This window comes from Apostichopus japonicus, chromosome 17 (genome assembly GCF_037975245.1).
Source record: "Apostichopus japonicus isolate 1M-3 chromosome 17, ASM3797524v1, whole genome shotgun sequence".
In the NCBI taxonomy this organism is placed as follows: Eukaryota; Metazoa; Echinodermata; class Holothuroidea; order Aspidochirotida; family Stichopodidae; genus Apostichopus; species Apostichopus japonicus.
In genome coordinates, this window is record NC_092577.1 from 29,227,833 (window position 1) to 29,242,974 (window position 15,142).

Genomic DNA, 15,142 nt, shown 5'->3' on the forward strand with positions numbered 1-15,142 from the left:
CGTGTGGCAATGAATGCATCTTTACTTAACTTGCAAATTCAGCCATTTTCAGTTTTGAGCCATTTTCCAGAAAAGTGGTATATAATACAAACTGGGCTGGAAGCAATGGCTTAAATAGAGGACGGTATATACATGTTTCAAAATAAAGTTTTAGTCTACAGATGTCATCTTTTTGAAGTCCTTAAACTGTACGTGCTTTGGAGATTAATTCAACTTGTCATCAGACTTACATACCTAAACCTAATGTGGTCATTGTGTTCGTAAAGACTCCAGTCGAATATAATGGAGTGGGGGAGGAAGCAATATTAAGATTAACCTTACAAAGTGAGCTTACACTTATACTGTTACCCGCTCTGTTCCCACATACCCACGTAAGCGACTGACAATCAAAGCGCGTATTTCGTATATAGCAAAAATAGAAGAAGAATTTAGAAGAACTAGGAAACTTGAATTGTTCATGCCTGCAAAAGGCCTCTAGAGCACATGGGAGCCGAGTGTCTATCATTCAATAATCTTTATTAATTTAACAAAGCTGTTTCCTTGAAGACAATGTAGTAATCATCAGACACGCCATAGCCGCGATTAATGATCGATGCTTTCCCAACTAGTCATAATAGTTAACTTATCATTTTTCGTAATACGCTACCAGAGCTCTACTCTTCATATATATTTTCAAGAAATAGTGGTTAAGTGTTTACAACGGAAACCAAGTTTGTTACCATTTTAGAAATAATTAGCCTGCAGAATTTGTGTGCACTCTTCAAGTTTAATAATACCTTGTAATTTTCCACTCAAGGTATGCCAAGCAAATCCTTATTTACATATTTAGTACCTTATTAACATATTTTTAAGGTCAGTCGTTCAAGGTCGATTCAGTTCACAAACAACACTGAGCTAGCTATATACAGTTTAGTCTACGCTGTCATGATCATATAGTAACTTGCTTAGTGTTAGGGCCGTTATATTATTAGTCCGTATACAAACATATTCTGTAGCACCAGCGTTCGTACGCAGTAGACTACAAAAAGTCTTCGTAACCGCTATTGTAACAAATTGCTTAACCCCATTGAGCTCTAGTCTAGGAGACCAAGAAATTTGCAGCATTTCTCACGGAAACCTGTCGACGAAATTACTTCTGCAAGGTTTGAACATCTTAATTTTCATCGCGGTAAACACTTGCACGATGGCATAACACTAGTATTAGCAACAGCTAGCTTAGTTAGACCTCTGCTAGGTCTACAAATACAATATAGGCTAACGTTAGAACCACTGGGATCTAACTTACGCTAGTTAAGTATTGTCTTGCCCTACAATACTAGTATAAGCCTAGTCCTAATGTTAATCTATAGGATGCCTAAGTTACGTTAGATGAGTGGATAATTTGTCCAGCGTTAGTATTGCTTACCCAAGACCTGGCTCAGACAAGCCTACAGGCTACAGCTGTAGTGTGTAGTAGGCCTAGTACTACAAATTAGGCTACCTGGAGTCTGGAGTGATAGTCAAAACATTTATGATTTATGCTAGGGCTAAGTTTGGCCACATCATTAAGCCTTTTAGACCTTACATAAGCTCTTCTTCTATTTCCAGTATAGTGCTAACTTCATCTTTGAAGACTCATGCACTTGATTGACAGGTTGGCTATGTGGACATTAGTCTAACTGGAATTAGGTTTTCAAGCTACCTCAATGAGGCTATTTAAATCAGATTTTCGTCATCCTATTTTACTAGTAAACAATTATTTCAACCAAACTTCTGATGGTAGCTCATATTGCCCAGACTGAATGACCACAATTTGCTTGTTATATAGGCCGTTGGCCTATTTCCAGTTTTGATTCTATAATGAGATAAGTTATACTTATAGCCTACATTAGTCAAGTTTCTTGTTTTCTAAAAGCACTAAGTCTAGGTCTAATTCCCCAGATCTGGACATTATATTTCGACCTAGGCCCAGAGTAGGGCCTAGGCCTATTTAATTTAAAGCCCAGACTGTGCAAAATTTTGGCGTATCTAGCTCAGCTGGTGGGAATGACAGCTAGGAAAGCAAGCCGTTGACAAGCTGGATGGTAGTAGTTTACCTAAAGTGGGAGATATCAAAACATCTTTCTTTCTAATCTAACTTAAAAGTTATTTCACTGAAATTCACTCTTTTTGAAGAAATCAATCATTGCAGGTTAAATGTTGACTTGAATTTTCATCTAAAAGAGAATGTTTGGCAGTTTATATTGATTCAGGCAACATATGGCCATGAAACTTTGTGAAATTGTTTTGGGGTTATGACTATCTTTAAGTTCTACAGCTTATATCCTATTAAAACTATGTTGTAATAAGCTGTATTTGGTATTACTCCTCTTTTCATTTTGATAGAAATTTCAGGAATTGTTTTCAGCATATTTATATTCATTGTAAGAAAAATGTGTATTTCTTTCAAATTTGCTTCGATGTTGACTGAAAAAGCAGGTCGATTATAACTGCATTACAAGGTCCAACAGGGTGTATTTAGAATTAGTAATATTGTAGGCCTTCTAAGGTTAGTTCCACCCTAGCCTACAGTACGGTAGTTGGATAATGATGTGAATAAACACCCCCTCCCCCAGCCCTCTCCACACCTACTTAAACAAACATAAATCCAGATTTATTTCCAGCCATTTCTCTGGGTTGTGTTTCCATTGCATTTTAGCCCAGTATTGCAGACCTACAAAATGGCCACACTAGATCATAAGCTTCTATCCAAGTTAATGTGTTTTGCTACAGTAGGGTACTGTTGCCATGAAAATTTTCTTTTAGTTTACTTAAGCTTTTGCTGAATTTTGGAGCACATAAAATGTCAAGTAATGTTATAAGCATTGTGTCAAATGTTCTGTGTCAAGAATACATCATCATGATTCACTGTCAAATTATGATCAGAATTTAAAAGGAAAACTCGGATGAAAATTTATTATTGACTTATGAAAGAGGAACAAATGCTAAAAGCATCCTGACCAGTGAAATTTGCAAATTGTAAGCAATTCCCGAATTTGTGTCATATTTTTTAGGTATGTGTTGAAAATAGAAATTTTCACAGATTATAAACCAAGAGTGAATGTAAAGCAAACAGGTGTGTGACTTCTTAGTCCCATTAGGGTATTTGCAAGTGCAATCTTGACTGCCCTGGTAGGAGTCAGTTGATTGGCATGCCAAGAGTGCTGCAGAGTTAGTGGCTACTGTAAACCTTGTACAGGATGGAATTTGATGAAGGAGAGAGTTCTGCAGTACATGTTCAACATACAATGAATGTCATGTCAGCATAATGACTAAACTGTACATTAATTTTTAGTTTCAAACGCCACTATCGGTTCTGTTTTTATGTTATTCTTGAATTTATGCATGCATGTGTGTGCATATGTTTATGTACATGTGAAGTCTTAGCATGTATAAGCACTTTAACTAAAAAAGTATATGGTGGGTGAATTATATATGGATTCAACGTATAGAATACAAGACTTGTGGTGTTTTCTACAGAGGTCAAAGGTCCTTTGAGGTTTAAAGAGTTTGAAAGTATGGAAACCCAAGTTGTAAAATTGACAACTCAAACAGTGAGGCTTGGATGAACTTCATAATTAGCATGTGGATCCAACTTATTGAGTACAAGATCGCTGATGTTTTTTGTGGAGGTCAAAGGTCAACAGAAGTCAAAATTCTGAACCTTTGTTTATCTCACTACAGTAGATGCAAAGTTAAACTTTCCATGTAGTATGTGGATCCAAACTTATTATTAAAGGATAACAACTTTCAGCACATAGGTCACATTAAATGTTCTCACAAATGTGACAAGGAATCACTAAGTCTGTTTGGGTACTTGGAATTCTGTTTCAGTTTACATTTTGTCTGGCAGCAAGAATGGACAATGGTATTTCTCCAACCTGATAAGTTTGGGCAGATCTATGCAAGGCTTGTACAGTACTGGATGATACAGTATGTTTGTACAGACATTCCAAGAAATGAGCTTTACAAATTCAGAGAATAATTTAGTGTCCATATTTTGCAATATCAGTTTACAAGGCTCAGAGCTGTCGTCTTGTATTAAATACTATAGCTCCTGTGTACAAAAACTGCCATGCATCATTGCACTTGTGTAGCAATTTGACCATTTTGCAAAGCATTCTGTGATGTGATATCGTATAAATCATTTCCTGATATCGAGAATAAACTTAACAGTTACAGTATATACCTCACTGACTTTAAACTGGTTTCCTTAGTTAAGTGTTCTGTTACCTGTCCATGGTATTTAAATGTACTTTCCTACAGTGTATACCAAGTTAAGTTAATTCTCTACCTATTTTAGTTAATAAATGATTTATTGTACCTTTAACAGTGAGCCTCCCCCTCCCCCCCCCCCCCTCCACCCAAACCCATATGATGTGAATTTGTCTGCTTTGGATCAGTCTCTTAAATATACACTCATCTTGTTTAGAACTGAAGATATTTAAAAAGGTCACATTTTTATGCAAACCACATCCAGATGCAGGGAATTCCTGTACACACTGTAACACTGTAAGTTAAGAGCTATTTAAGGTTTAGGTGTCGGACATGCAGATATCAAATTTGGTCAAATCCCCCCCCCCCCTCCGAATCGGAGAAAGTGTGTACACTAAGAGAAAAACTTAGTATGTAAGCATCGTAGCATAGTGCCAAACTGTTTAGCCAGTTGTAACTACACCCTTAAGGTTCCCGCAAAGAAAGAGTAGGTCTGTATTGCTGTTGAAGATTTGAGATGAGAGAAATTTGCATATAGGTTGTACGGTTGCACCAACCTGTGAACTCTTTCTCGTGGACACCGACAAGTTAACACAATTTCCCTGCATCCCTGATTCCTTCAGATTGTAGAACCAACCAATCTTCCTTCCCGTCAGCCCATCCCCAGTTAGTTGTTTACTTCTGTGTGTCTGGTTTTGTCTTGTTTTCTCAGTTAAACTGAATTGACGACTTTTCCATTTATCTCAAACTGGACTTGGAAAACTTGCAGATTGCAGACAAATTGTAGATAGTTACAGTAAGTGTTTCATTGGTTGACTATCTGGCCTCTTTTCATCTTTTATTACTTTGGTAGATCAGTTCTCAATTTTTACAAAGTGTCTTTTTGATCAGTTCGTAATCAGATTTTAGCCTTCTACTTCTCAGTCTCTTTGGCGCGAATTGTGGAATTCTTCCCCGTAAACTTTTCATGACACATTTCAGTTTTTTTCTTCTTTTTCTTTTTTTTTTATCTTTGCTTCAAATAGAATGTCTTTTATAAGAGTGCTACCTTCTTGTCACCTCCTTTTGAATATTCATGTATAAAGCTGCAGGGACAAATATCAGAGAGATTGACAGAATTTGAGAGGCCCTTTGGCTTGGAATTAGAAAGACATTTAGAAATGAAGAATAACATTATTGTGTGGGTGTGAGACGTCCAAGACTTCATGCGTGCGTGGTCACACCTCTTTCACAATTTTTCGCAGATTTTATTTTCCAAAATTGTTAAGTCTGGGGAGCTGTAAAGATGTCAACGAATTTCTAGAAGTAATTTATGTTTAAATAACAATATGCTTTCTCTGTGATTTGGCCTGATGATTAGTGAGAGTAGGCAGCAACAAGTTGATATTTTTTTTTTTTAATTAACTTAGAATTAGAAACTGTCGTTCAGACCTCATAGAATTAATTAATTTATTGCAACAAATACTGCATTCTTAGAAAAGTTCAGATCATTTTGTAAAGTTCTCAATGGTTGCTCCTCACATGTGGCTCAGTCATCACAAACTTCTCCATTACATACTTCTATTTTTCGGTTTCTGTTTCTACATGTTGAAACTGTCAGTCGACCAAGGTTGGTTGAAGGAACTCTTGAGATAGGGTATAGGTTTTAATGTACAATACCTTCATATTGTCCACTTCACTGTGTAGGTTAATTAGGTTAATTGAGGTTGCTGGAACAGTTTATTTGTGTGAATTCATTCAATATCTCTATTCTGTATCATTCCCCACTGCCCCACAGATGCCAGTGAATAGGCAAAATGTCAGACAGTAAACGTACTTGAAATTTGTTACGTGTCGATCCACATCTAGTATGTTCTGGAATTATCTTTCTCTCGTACCCCTGAAGGATACCCCATGGTTCCCCCATGATGCACTTAATGGTGACCGTTATTTCAGCACATTTTGGACAAAATTTTGCTCTCTAAAATTGTGACTGTAGTATGAAGAAAACTTGGGAACTTTGAGTACAAGGTCTCTCGTATTGGTTGGGCGTGCCGTTTTGGTGTCGTTTCTCCGTCGGTGTTGCTGATTTGCCTTTAAGTTCATTGATGACCTGTGTTAGGCTCCACTTTTCATGGTACCTCATTCCGGCTTGTAGTCACTTCAACAGGACCATTTAAGAAAACACCCTCTCGAGAGGAATGTCCATGTTATGCAGTATGTTGCTTCATCAGGAAACGGCCTCTTTTTTTTCCCTCTTGTTTTACATAAATAGTAAAATTTTGGTTTGTTGATTAGTTTTTACACAACACCTCCCATTTTAATAACTGATTCCACTCAACCCGATGTACTTTTCAGAGCCCCGTGGATTGTACATCAATTAGCCGATTGGCAAATGACTCCATTGTTTTATTAGCTGTATGCAGCATGACCTGCACATCTGTACATGTGTACCTAATGGAACACTGCTGCTCTGACAAGATAGCGGTATTTGAATTTATTTTAGTGGTTGGTGGAAAATTCAACTTACTTTTTTGTCTTTCTATCTGACGGCTCTGAAGTGATCGACACTGGTTTTCTTTTCTCTTTTCCTGATCACATGATCAATCACTTAGACATATTTACATATGTACTTAATAACATTTTAATGTATTTTGTAACAGGTTTTCAAGATCCTCCAAAGGGGTGGTGTGTACTTTTTTCTTCTTTTTTTAGCAAAAGATCAAAAAACATCTGTAAAGCATTCAGTACCAAAAAAAAAAAACTACAGAAAAAAAACACTGACCTCTTGTTACAAAATAAAATGATTCATTTTTGCTGTTCACTCACTAAACTGAATAACCTAGTATCCTTTTTTGTCAGACTGTAAGTGTACACTGGAAGTGTTTCCTTACCCGGAGAAGGGAAATGTGCTTCTTCCTCCTCTCATAGATACCACTTCCCAAATTGCGACGCAGGCTTGTATTATAAACTTGTTGCATACATTATACATCATACCATACACGCGGCTCTGGAATCAGTAATGACTCGTTCGATCCTGTGTGGCAATGTTTGTTCGGCGTTAGCTCAGTACAGTTTTTCCCCCGCACATCTCTTTGCCAGACCAGCCCAATATCCACAGCAACAGTTTATAGACTGTCAGTATGCAAGGACTGGTCGAGTTATTGCAACTCGGGTGGAAGCGCGGCGAGCTTGGTGGGGAATGATATTATAATCTGTGGCGGCTTTTTTTGGCTTCCTGTTTTCTTTTTGTCCAATTTTTTTTAGATGCACACCTCTGTCATATATGACATATGTTCACATCTGAAAGGCTGGTATGGACTTTACATTAACCTCATTTTGATGAAAATAATAATAATTATTATTATTAGTATTACACACTGCATGAAACAAGGTTTTTTTTTTCAATTCTGTTATCATGACACTCTTGCGAGTCTCCATCCTCAAAAACAGATACTTTTCTTAAATTGGAAAATAATGTTGTATGTTTAGAGTACTGTACACTTTGTAATTTAGCAGGTAAATACACGTACACAAAAAAAAAACACAAAAAAAGTAAGAAAAAAAAAGCAGGTTTTTAAAGCTCAAAAGAATATCAAACTCTACCATTGATATATGTAAGTTCTGAGAGATTACAAACTATTAAACCCAGATACTTTTACCATTAAATAGTCAAAATAGAACAGTGCATAGATGTGATGATAAATTTTTGTACTAATTTTCTCTACTGTCAGTAATTATCGCAGATTGGTTAAAGGGATATTCTGGTGGCTGAAATCGATTGCTTTTTGAAAAATAAATGTGCTGGTAAATTTCAGCATCCTCAGGTCAAAACCACACCCTTGTAGCGTTTTGTGTGGTGATGATATGAAATTTTACCTTTTTTTTTCCAAGTGGTATTTTGTGAATGCATCTGACAACAACCAACCAAGTGAAAATGATATCATCATGGCAATTCAGCTGGGAAAAAAGTAGAATTTTTTTTTGTTATAAAGAATATTTAACTCACATATTCACTGTTGACATTCTAAGTACACTGAACATTCTGAAAGGTAGGAAAACATTCAAAATTTTGTCCGGCTTCAGGAGAAAAAAAATCAAGATATAGGAAAGAAAAACTATTGAAGAACATTTGCTGTGATTCCAGTATAGACCACCTAATGTACTTGTGACCAGCTCCAGAGAAGGATGAAGGGCTTTAGCCAGTCGAAATACGTTATGTGTGTGCAATGAACCATATCTTGAGTCATGGACGGGACATCGATATGGGGTTTTCAATTAAAAAAGTGTGAAATTTGTTTCCTTGTCCACATTTAAACAACACATATGTCTGCCACTGGAATATCCCTTCTTTGGTGTACTTGATAGTTAGTTATTTCAGGGAGCTGCCACACTCAGCTTAGAAGGGTACAAAGGAGATATTTAGATGAAATGTTTTATTATTTGACATATTCAGTACTTCTGTGCATGTAAATTACTGGATGTGTTACAGCATGTTGTACTGTATCCAGTGTTGTATGTTTGTACCAAGGTGATGCGAGTACATAATTTAATCTATTCATAGCTGTACTACATACTTGGGTTACATACTCTATACATGTAAGGGATATCTATGGAATCATGGGCTAGCCATTGGGTAGTGCAGGAAAATCATTGTGCATAGCTTTAAGTACTGAAATAGCTTTTCTTGATAGCAATGTGTTAGATCATGATATAAGTTGATTTACCAGAACATGATGTACTGTACCCACAATTGTATGGTGATCTGTTGGTAATGGATCATACAATGAGCTGCTTAACATGGTGTACTTATGGTGTGGTAGTCTGGTGGTAATGCAGCATACATACACTGAGTTGCCTAAGTTGTGGTGTACCTATGGTGTGTGCTGGTAATGGATGATACCTACTGTACACTGAGTTGCCTTTAAGTTGTGGTGTACCTATTGTGTGTGTGCTGTTAATGTATGATATCTACTGTACACTGAGTTGCCTAAGTTGTGGTGTACCTATGGTGTGTGTGCTGGTAATGTATGAAACTGTACCTACACTGAGTTGCATTAGTTGTGGTGTACCTACAGTATGGTGTGGTAGTAACACAAACACTCAGTTTCCTAACATGGTGTACCTACTGTTTGGTGTGTGGTGGTCTGGTGTTATGGATCATACATACACTGATTCCCTAGTTGTGGTGTATCCATAGTGTATGGTGGTCTGGTGTTAATAGATTGTAAACACACTGAGCTGCTTATCATGGTGTACTGATGGTGTGTTGTGGGCTGGTGGTAATGGACCACTGATTCCTTCAAGTGTGGAGAGTTTCTCAGCTATCCTTATCGAGACCGTTCGACTATATTTGATGCGAGAGGGTTCCACTTGTACTGCAATCAGTGTGTTAGTTGCCTTAGAGGACAAAGTTCATTTTTTATTTGTACCATGGAACTACTAGCAGCGTGTACTATATATAGCAAATCACACAGGCAGTGCGAATAGCATGCACAGGATACAGTTTACACCTACGTACCGTGGCAAACGTTGTGTAGAATATCAAACTGTCTCCTGAAGGCGGCAGTCGCGGCATCATATTATCACCAAATATTGCAGTTAAAACCAGGAAGCAAGTTGCAACACTAACTATGTATGGTTAAACACTAAAATATAGAAGGAAAAAAAAGCATGACCAAATGATAATGATGACAGTACTGACTTATAGCCATGAGTTGTTTTTCTTCTACCCTGTCATTCTTCTGGGTGAAGATATTTTAAAAGCGAAAATGGAACAAGATGTTTAACAAATATTATTATTTAAATTTTTTGATTTTAATTTCAGGACTGTGTACATTTATGTACGGTTGGTGAATTGCAATGTGGTGTTGGGTTTACCATGGTTAACCATACATGCAATGAGCTGCCTTACCTGTTGTAATTCTTGGGTGGAAAAACAAGCGAGTAGGTTGAATTGCACGAATGGGCCCCCTGTTACATATCAAAGACAAGTAGATCCCTGAAATATTTTGCCGAATACTAGCTCTTTAGTGTCAAAAGCTGTACAGCCAACCAACCACTCTTAATGTGTGGTTCCCCCCCCCCCCCCGCCCTCCCATCCCCATTTTTCTCTCCACAAAACGTAAAGTTATCTGTTAACTAGTTCCTAGTTTATGTGATATTCAAGAAAAATTGTTCCATTTTTAAAAGTATAGGAACTGCTTGTATGCTCAGACAAAAGTATGAATTGGATAGAGTTCAACTGTTACAGTATTAGCACTTTTATCATCACAGGTTGAAACACAAGTGAATTTCATGTAGAAATTTTTTTATGTAAATTCCATTGGTATATAAACATAAAGATGTGACACTGGATTTTAGTATTCAACCTCTAGAGGCAAGGTGTTAGATGCGGCAGAACAATTGGATTTTATCTGTCCAGACTGCTGTTGATGTTTGTTTTCTAACGAACGGAGATGTAGAGAAAATGTACAGTATGTTATGAAAGATGACCTTTATGTAAGAGGAGAAGACATCAAATTGGTTCTCATGCTTTAGTAGCTTCCTGGCTGATTTCTGAACAACAGTCGTTATGGATTTGTGACCCTCCCTGAAGGTAGGGAAGAGAGATCTACGTTCCCGATTGTAGAAAAGATGTGATTTTTTTTGGTCATGATTTGTGGCAGGCAAGCAGGCAGGCAAGTATTAAAACCTTGCTGCAATATTAGGTTTGGCATGTCTGTTACACAAGACTGTATGTGTTTGTGTGTAACTACTACCCTAACATGATATATTCATGATCATCTCACAAGAATGCTCTGTGAAATATGGACCAAACTATACACCAGACAAAATGCTGGATATAAAATGGCAAAATGGTGAACTTGACATCGTAAATCATTTTCCTGTTATTCTCAGCTCCACTTCTCCCAGTGGCAGTCTGTTTTGTTAGCAACCAAATAGCAAATATCAGTGATGAGGGAGTTAGGTAACTGAAAAACATTTTACTAATATTATTACCCCGCACTGAGTTTTGAAGCTTTACTACAGAATATAGCCAGTTTGTGTAAAGTCTGGGAAAGCTAAAATGAATGCTCTCATAGTTGAAGTAGCAACACACTGTAATGTCATACAGTAGCTTATAAATTATAACAGTAACCTTGTGTTGTTCTTACCAAGCCATGTTATATACGCACAAATCACCCCATAAGGCTGCATTTTGTGTTAGAGTTGTAACTTTGTGTTACTCTGATCAAACCATGTTATGTTCACACATTTTATTGGCACATAAAGCTTTAAATATTAATGTTGAGTTTTTACTTTGTGAAACTGATCAAGGTATGTAATATTCACACATAGTACCCCATAAAGCTCTATTTTGTGTAGAGTTGTAACATTGTGTTTCTCTGATCAAGCTATGTAATATTCACACATAGTACCCCATAAAGCTGTATTTTGTGTTGAGTGAACTAAGTTTGTGTAACTCACCAATGATCCAATCCATGTAATATTCACACATAGTACCTCATAATGCAGTAAATATTTGTGTTGAGTTGTTGCTTTCTGTAACTCTGACCAAGCCATGTAATATTCACACATAGTACCCATAAAGCTGTATTTTGTGTTGAGTGAACTAAGTTTGTGTAACTGGCCAAACCATGGAGTATTTACACATAGTACCTCATAAAGCAGTAAATATTTGTGTTGAGTTTTAACTTTCCGTAACTCTGACCAAGCCATGTAATATTCACACATAGTATCCCATGAAGCTGTATTTTGTGTACAGTTGGAACTTTGTGTTTCTCCGACCAAACCATGGAAATATTCACACATAGTACCTCATAAAGCTGCATTATGTGTTGTGTTATTTCTTTGTGTTGCTATTTCCAAGCCATGTAATATTTAAATGGATTTGGATACCCTTCAATCGAGCATACATTCACCATTTAATCCATTACAGGAGATTTTGTGGCTCTTGTTCTCCTGGTGTGAGTTTGGTGGTCTATAATGCTTAACAGATGAATGTTTTCTGGTACCAGACCGGTCTTTTCTTTTTATGATCTAGTGTGGTATGAAAATAATTGCAAAATGTAACTTTACTGGACTATATATAGGAAACGCTGTAAAATTCACAAATCTAGTTGTAAATAAAAGGAAGTGGTAAGTCAAATTAGTGAAATACTAAGACCAAAACTAGTGTCATCATTTTTGGAAAGTTTTTCTAATCCCCAAATGTTTTTGTCATGGATCTAAGAGACTGACTTTGGTCAGCTTGCGGCTTTGATAAGCCAATGATGGCTTCTTTGCGAGTTCCTGCTTGCAGGAGGATCTAAAATGCATACATACATACATACATGAATGTTTTTTGGTTGTTTTTGTTTTCCATTGACTGAGTGATATGTTCCTGTTTATTGGCTGCAATAAACAGGGAGCTGCTACTTGTATTGCAGTACCTTGCCATCATTCTCCCAAAAACTTCAGTCAGGAGTCACCCTGAATGAGCAATCTGATCTTTGCTGGAGACATTCTTCTCTCCTTCCAGGGTAACCATATGACCTCTGACCTCATGTTGGTTCTTCATTCTATTGTCTTCAACACAAGGTGACTTATACATCCTGTCACAACACACAGTAGACAAATTTTTTATGTTTGCCTCGAGAATGCAGTTTGCACTTTATGGGTCATCCTTGTAATATGTTGAAGGTTGAACCATCATGTGTGTTAGTCTGTGGCTAGGAAAGTAATTAAGAAAATGGTACTATGGGTATTGTATTGTCGCTCTGGCAAGATGAATCTATCAGTACACGCATGCACGGGGCAGAGCAGCAGGACAGTGTTACTCTGCAGGTATGCTTCTGGAGTCCGTCCGTCCGTCTAGTGGTGTGTGAGTCTCGCTGTAAGTACTGTTATGCATCATTCGCAATACGGAAGCTGGGGCTGAAAGAGAAAAAAAAATTATGCAAGTGAGTTTAGCTACATCACATGCAGTCGCTTATGAAATGACTTCCACAGATCATAAAAACAGCTTTGAATGTATAGTATGCCATATGGGTTCAGGAGAATTTCATTGCTACAGCAGTTAGTTGAAGTTATACACTTTATTGAAAAGTAGGTCCTACTATTTCTGCTGTTTTATTGCAGTGATATATGTACTGGTTTAGTTGATATTATTATGATTATTCTTACCTTAGAAAAAGATCAGTCCAGAGGTGTTTCATATTAATTATAGATAACAGGAGGAATACAAAACAACACTTCACGAAAGGTATCTATACATATCTGATTTACAGGGTGAGAGAAAATGACATTTGAAGCCTACCACAAGCACCCTAAGTGTTTAATATTAAAGCAGTACGAACATTATCGTGAAACCACAAAACCACATTGTCCAGACAGTCCAAATTATTTGCAGGGTCTCCATCGCTATGTCCTGTTTCTAAAAACCCTTCCTAGGCTTTACAGAGAAGCATTATTTCAGGCCATTTACCGACATAAATGTAATTGTCACTAAACACGTCAGAATTGTGGCAATTATAACGGAGCATTGGAGAAGTCAATGGATATCACAATTAACTAAATAAGGGAATTATTGTGCTAAAAGCCTGTATTAAAGTAATCAAAAGGAATGAGTGGCTCACCTTTACTTTAAGTAATTTTACTCCTAATTGGTGAATTGTAAGTCAACTTTAGGCATAAAGAGTTGATCAGAGAAATACAAAGTTTTTAGTCAGTGTAAGGATTAAGGAATTAAGAATTCAAACATATGTTTGTTTGGCAAGAAGGCATCGACACCCTGTATCTATGTGGTACATCGTCGATACAGGTTGGATGTATGGATGCAAAGTGAATTTGTAATGTCACATCCATGTTGGTACTGTTCACAATCTTTAGGGGTTGAGGTTATTGTGAAGCGACGTTTTCTCTTAAGCCGTACAGAAATCATATAAGTATGTGCATTGGTGAATTTTTGTGCATTTTATTGGGATTATCTCTGTTAAGTAAGCAAAACCTCTGGACAATTCATTGAAATTGTTTTTCTTGGTGGGTGCCATCTTATTCAAGATGTTAATAATTCAATAAATTTAAAAAAAAAAATACTTGTTACATATAGTCTTTACGTCATTAGTATATACTACATGTACTGTACATATTTCTCTATTGGTTTGTCAAAAAGCTCTACTTTTGTCAGATTCTGGCATTCTGTTGAGAACAAACAAAAGTTATTCATCACTTTTCACAACGTTCGCCTTGTTGGCTAGCCACCCTAATGCTGCCATATGTAGCTTGTAACAGTGATAGCATTAACACTGTGTGGGCTTGTGAGACTTTGTACCCAGTGTGTAGATTTAAAACAATTGTGATATTATTGTGTTGGTTTGTACATGATACTTGTACATGATGTTGATATCATTGTGTTGGTTTGTACCCAATGTGTACATATAATAATGGTGACATCATCGTACTGGTTTGTACACAGTATTTACTTGTACATGATGGTGATGCCACTGTGCAAGCTTGGCACCAAATGTATACATCTAATAAAGGTGACATCATTGTATTGGCTTGCACCCAATGTGAACGTCTAATATTGGTGACATTTATTGGTTTGTACCCAGTACTTACTGAACTTGTTGTACATGATGGTGATGCCACTGTGCATTAGGCACCAAATGCATACATCTAATAAAGGTGACATCATTGTATTGGCTTGTGCCCAATGTGTACATCTAACCCCAATGTGTACATCTAATAATGGTGATAGCATTGTATTGGTTCGTACCCAGTACCTACTTGTACATGATGGTGATACCGATGTGCAAGCTTGGCTCCAAATGCATACATCTAATAAAGGTGATATCATGATTGGCTTGTGCCCAATGTGAACATCTAATAATGGTGATAGCATTGTGTTGGTTTGTACCCAGTACTTACAGTACTTGTACATGAT

At 36.9% G+C, this 15,142-nt stretch overlaps 1 protein-coding gene across 3 annotated transcripts in view; it reads left to right on the forward strand.

The window, feature by feature from the left end:
- Positions 1–908: 908 nt before the first annotated feature.
- The window catches only part of LOC139954988 (uncharacterized), a 74,060-nt gene continuing 59,826 nt past the window's right edge, over positions 909–15,142 (forward strand). For 2 of the 3 annotated variants that reach the window (XM_071955076.1, XM_071955079.1), the window contains exon 1: positions 909–1,142. The gene's annotated coding sequence lies outside the window, so the exon portion shown is untranslated. The remainder of the gene's footprint in view (positions 1,143–15,142) is intronic. The other variant, XM_071955078.1, reaches the window with a different exon arrangement.